Raw genomic sequence first — 6,720 nt, forward strand, 5'->3', positions numbered from 1 at the left:
GGACATTTTAGCGAAAAAAAATTAGGACGTTTGAGTGCCAAAGTATAACCCATTTGAACGCCAGATCTTTAACCCATTTTAGCGAAAATTATAATTGTCAAAGCCCATTTTAGCGAAATATTTTTAACCCTTTTTAGTAAATAAATAATATATTATAAAACAATATAAAACATGTCCATTAGAATACAGCACTAATAGACTCAAGACAGCACAACATAAAACAATATAAAACTTTTCAAGTAAAATACAGCACTTAAAGTCTAAAAGGTAACAGCTCTTCTATAAAAGCATGTAAATCAAACTATTGATCACCTTGCTTGCTATGTTTGATTGGCTGTTTGTAAACAACAGTAGGTAGTTTGTTTACTATATACTGGAATTTGATTGGGCAATAAACATTAACATCAACTCATGTCCAATCAAATACCAGTATATATTGAAACTCTGCCTACCTATTGTTTGCAAACATCCAAGCGAACATAGCAAGCAAGATTATGAAAGTTTTGTTTTGCATGCTTTCATAGAAGAGCTATAACTCAAATGTTAAAAGTCTGTTCAAGCCTGGAATTTATAACCTAGAGAACGTACGTAATGGGATCTAGATATACCCCCTGTACAATATTGTTCATAGAATGGCATTAGGAACTGTTCTTTTTCTTTATCTTGTCTCGATTGTGGTTAACATTCCTCTACACTACGTATCTCTATATATGTTGTTATTTGTAATTTTATAATAGTATGATGAAAATATAAACAACTTAATCATTAAACCAATATAAATTACTCTTCATGGTATATATAGTAAGGTGAGCATTATTCAACCAGGTAAATTTTCGCTAAAATGGGCTATCGAAAATACAGGTGAGCGGATTAATTCGGCGCTTAAATGGGCTCTAATGTCGGCGGTCAAATGTCCCCTAGTAGTTTTAATTTTCGCTTAAATTTCCTGCCCCTGGTAAAAACTATCAGGTCTCTGTCAAAATGTCGATTTCAAAAGTTAAAATATTGTGTAAATAATCGACCAAAGTACTTTTTCAGAGACAAAAAAAAAACGACGAAATGTATATCCTCTATTCGAGATAATTATGTTGTATTCCTCTTAAGACAGAGCTTCAAATATATTTTTTTAAAATATAAATTGCATTTCTTCGAAATTACTGTTAAAGAATTAAATGAGCACTCGGGTAATTCCACATACAAATGCATGTTACTTCACAAGAAGGTTTGGCGAATCATAAGGACCTAATGGCCTCAATGAACATTTAATTTACATTGAACACCAAATATGAGGGTTTACCTTGTTTGCATTAGATATATAAGCTTTACAAATTGGATTGGCAAATATTCTGCCCGCAGCAAAAAAAAAAAGTCTTCAGAAATACCTTAAAGAAAAGTAGAATCACAAAAATACTGAACTCCGAGGAAAATTCAAAACGGAAAGTTTCAATCAAATGGCAAAATCAAATGACAAAACACATCAATCGAATTGACAACAACTGTCATATTCTGGACTTGGTACAGGCATTTTAAAATGTAGAAAATGTTAAATTGAACTGACTTAATAGCGCCAAACCTCTCACTTGTATGACATTCGCACCAAATTCCATTATATTTACAATGTTGCGTGAAAAAAAACCAGTCAAAATATGGATACAGCAGTCATCACTGTGTCACAATCTCAAAACAAACAATTTTTTTACAAAAAGGCACAAAAAGCATCTATCAAATTTTAAAACCACATTCATTGCTTGCGTGTTTGAAGTCACATAGGAAGAAATATAAAATAATTTTGTCGTTCAAAATATTTTCAAAATATTTGAAATTTTACATGAGGAATGGTACGTGGTATACAGGGTTGAAAGACAAAAGTTATGTTAAAAATAATTTAAGAAATAGCCCGAGATTTAAAACTATCAAAAAGTTCTTTAGAATTTTTAAGAATCCACATATGGTTTATACCACTACGCATGTAAAATAATTTTGTTGTTCAAAGTATTTTCAAATTTATAACAGAACAATACCATAATTACATATTATAGAACAATAATATGATGGCGGGATCTTTAAAAGTACACGTCATATGAACCAAAGAAACACAAAAAGTCGCACATACAAAGCACACTGGTAGAGGCATTAACCAAGTGTGAATTCTGAAAATCAAACTATTAAGAACTTCTGGAAAGTTTAAATTTCTATCTTTCCCTGAAATTAAGTCTAACAAAATGATGATGGAACTGTAAACTAACTTGACAGCCCTCCTACGGTCGACTCTTCTAACAGAATCCGCAATTTTAACCCTTTATACCACCATGCCCCATGTCAAATTGAAAAAAAAATGTTAAAAAAGAAAAAAAGAACATAATGCTTTCAAATGTATACAGTTAATGCTATAAATTTGCTTTTGGGATATCGTACGACATGCTTTGTTAATAGAGAACAATAAATTTAAACGACAGGAACAAGTGTTAAGTCTGCTAGAGTTTAATTTTGATACCATATTTGTTGAATTTGGAGGTAGACGTTTCCAAACAATTGTCAGCATTTGTATTGGAACGAACGATGTGCCTCTCCTTGCCAACTTCTAATTATTTTCACGAGAGTCCGAGTCAGACATTTGCCAAGACAAGAAGACAAAAGAAACCAGCTCTTTTAAATTCACATTCAGATATATTGATGGTGTTCTTTCCAGTAACAATCTAAACTTTTCTGATATGATTTCATTAATATGTATTCAACAATTGTAAATTCAACAAACCTCAGAAACTGCTTAATCTTCCTCATTTTAGACTTAATCCTCGAATTTGACATATACGGTCAACCAGAATGCATAACAAATGAAATGATTTTAGTTTTGATTACTGGGTACTGACGTTGTTTATCTTCTTAATAAAGTGTTATGGTATTCTTTGAATTCCCTTATTAAATCATAATTTCTACTGTTTAGTCAATTTTGGTTATATCCATTCGACGTACTTGGGTACTGATATAGTACAAAATCACGGTTATCCATGACATTTAAAAAATCCAAGTTGCCCTTTTTTACAGACTTCATATTTAGGGCAACTACTAGAATAGCGGGATACTAACTCGGACTCCAAGGCTCTTCTTTTAATTGAGTTTATTTGGCCTTATTTCTACCTCAGAAACTCGGAGCCCTTTCAGTGGAGTCCGTTTTCTATCAATAGAACCAAGTGCACTATTATTGAAGCATACGATACACAAAAATAGATTAAAGGCTTGAGCCCATGATGTGAAACCATTATTCATTTTCAGAAATTTAGATATATTTCCTCTTTTACTGAGTAGAGTGGAGCCAACAACTGAATGCTTTGTACATATATGAATTGATGTTTTTTACTATTTCCTTATGATCTAAATGTGTATGCAATGGTACCAGTTTATGAAATACTGGTTAGTATTCATGAGCCTAACCAAGCTTATGTGTACAAAAAAAAAGATGTAAAAACGGCAAGTAGAAGTAAACAATCAGCTGTATAAATTGATTCTTATGTTTTCCAATAGAATACTGATCGTGTTCAAAGATAAACTTAAGCTTTAAAAAATAATGACATGGGGTTTGATTGCCTATGCCACCAATATCCACCAAGTTCAAATGAAGTAAATATAAGTTGGCCAACATACAACCTGAAACAATAAGCAAAACCCATACCATATACTCGGCAACAAAAAAAAACCAAACAAGAAAAATTATGAAAATATTCTATTGAAAAAAAACTCTTATAGGTGTTGTGTTTCTCTCGGTTTTAGTTTGTAACCCGGATTTGTTTTCTCTCAATCGATTTATGACTTTGGAACAGCGGTATACTACTGTTGCCTTTATCTATAACAAAACAATCTGCAAGTATGACAGAAAAGAACGAATGACAACCACGAAAGTACAGAGGTCGCTAAAGGGACGGACCATTTTTCCTCAATATTTTTTTTTTTTTTTTGTGGTTTACCATTTCTTTTTAAGTAGTATTCTTTACCAACATAACCTATTTTCTACTTCTTGAATGCTTTATATATATGCCCTTCGCTTCTAATTCTCCAATTAGAAATAAATCTTATGATTCTGACAAACACATCATTAATAGAGTGGAGATTAATTTCAAACGGTTACGAATAGTTTATATAATAGATTTCCTTGTTTTGTTTGGTAACTTTTACTTTTTTATGTAACCAATGAATGACGTTTTCAGGAAACAATATAATTATTAGATTATATCATATATTACTTCTTTATTTTTATAAATTGATTTGCATTGAATCTTATGTATATCTTACCATTATTTGCTATAAATAAGTCAAGATTTGATTGTTTTATTGACATAATGCATTTCAGTAGAATATAACAGATGCTCTTTAAAACTGATTAATTGCATTATGCATTGATAAAGAAGGATGAAAATGATGAATTGCAGCTATGCATATTTTCTTAATTGATCGTCTTAGCTGGAAGCTTAAAATTACTGCCGGAGTCAAAATACTATGATTGCCATATGTAACACTTCTTTGCAATTTAAAAAAACACAAACGATTACTATTTTCGTGCGCATGCGATGTAAAATATAAACCACGTTTTCAACCAAGAGTTCCAAATGATGAAGTTGAAATCATCCCTTCGTAAATTTTACGGACGCCATCACGAGTTGGTTGACCGTTATGGAATAACCGTTTCACAAATGATATCGGGTATGTTCCTTACGTCGTAACTACAATCCTCTTTCCTTTCATGAATGTGACCTACCGAATTAGACTATTTACCGGATTTGTTTTCACATAAGCAACACGACGGGTGCCACATGTGGAGCAGGATCTGCTTACCCTTCCGGAGCACCTGAGATCACCTCTAGTTTTTTGGTGGGGTTCGTGTTGTTTATTCTTTAGTTTTCTATGTTGTGTCATGTGTGCTGTTGTTTGTTTGTCTTTTTCATTTTTAGCCATGGCGTTGTCAGTTTGTTTTAGATTTATGAGTTTGACTGTCCCTTTGGTATCTTTTGTCCCTCTTTCAAGCTATATATATTTAATATATCATAGTGAAAAAAAGAATACACTGAATCACAGAACGATTTATGTAAACTATATTTGAAGGTAGGGTAATCATTTTTAAAATACAGATTAGCATTACAACGACTTTGTATTTTTGTTCCATTTATTTCTATTTGTATCCATCTGATGAGTAATAATGTGATCATTTTTATAAATTTCCTGATACAAAACTTTGAATTTTTCGAAAAACTAAGGATTTTCTTGTCCCAGGAATAGATTACCTTAGCCGTATTTGACACAACTTTTTGGAATTTTGGATTCTCTATGCTCTTCAACTTTGTACTTGTTTGGCTTTATAACTATTTTGATATGAGCGTCACTGATGAGTCTTATGTAGACGAAACGCGCGTCTGGCGTACTAAATTATAATCCTGGTACTTTTGATAACTAATTAAACCCTTTTCAACTGTTTTTCTATAGTTCGTTCTTATGTTGCACTGCTGCAACACTGTCCCAGGTTAGGGATGGTTGGCGTCTTCACACTTAATTAATCCCGCCACATTCTATATGTGCCGGTCCCACGACAGGAACTTGCAGTTCAGTGGTTGTCGTTAGTTCATGCCTGTCATATTTGTTTTTCGTAAACTGCTTTGTTATTAATTATGCCGTTTGTTTTCTCATCTGAATGGTTTCGTACTTTAAATGTCGGGGCCTTATATACCTGACCATACTGACTGAATTTTTTCTCATTGTTGAAGACCGTACTATTTACTATAATTTCTTACATCCACTTCATTTGAAGTTTGGTAGATAGATGTCTCATTGGCAATTTTACCACATCTCCTTATTTTTATATTTAATTGAACAGATTGGATGTAAATGTAAATGTTAGGAAGTCAAATATGTTAAATGTTTGTAAAATTTGAAAATATTGAAATGTGGATAAAAGTTCGTCTAATAACACTGTCAAAAGTAAATTTTTCCGATCGAGGTTGAAACCCTTATATTTGAACACTTGAGTAAGCTTTTTCCATTTTTTTTTATCATTATCTTGTCTATCATTTTTCAACTCATGACATCTTTTAATAAACCCACAACTTGGTCAATATTGTGAATTTATACCGTTTAATGCATGGAGGTGGTCCTATATGAGACGAATCTACTAATAGACAAGACAAAAGCGACACTGAATATTAAGAGATGGTTCCGCCGGGTCTTGCTGTCGACATGCGTACTTGACATGGAGTTTTGCGATTATATTAGTTAGAGTGTCCTATAAATATCTTAAGAGTGTTTCATTTTTAGACATGAGGTTGGAATTGAGCTTTTGACTTTTGAAATGTCTGCTATCAATTTTTTAGTGTTTCGCAGTTTTTTAATATTTCATCTCGGGCAATTTTTCCATCATCGTCAATAATATCGTTGATATGAATAAACTCACTGTGTATCCAGTTATGCATAATAAGCGGCTTGTTTTGAAATTTTATAAATTTATTACCCGAGATAACTTGCTTTCTTATTTCGACAAAGTTTTTCAATTCTGTGTTGTTCGTTTCATAAAATAAAATCCAACTTTTTATTACTTCTAAGTAAAATTCTGGAATGTCCTTAGTTATGTAATCTAGTCTTTTTAAAGTTTGGTTGTTTAAACTCATTCTTAAAATGAGAAAATGTTCTCCTAATTTATTTAAAAATAGCTTTGGTATCAATGTCCAATTTTCTTGTTTT

The sequence above is a fragment of the Mytilus galloprovincialis genome, chromosome 7 (genome assembly GCF_965363235.1).
Source record: "Mytilus galloprovincialis chromosome 7, xbMytGall1.hap1.1, whole genome shotgun sequence".
In the NCBI taxonomy this organism is placed as follows: domain Eukaryota; kingdom Metazoa; phylum Mollusca; class Bivalvia; order Mytilida; family Mytilidae; genus Mytilus; species Mytilus galloprovincialis.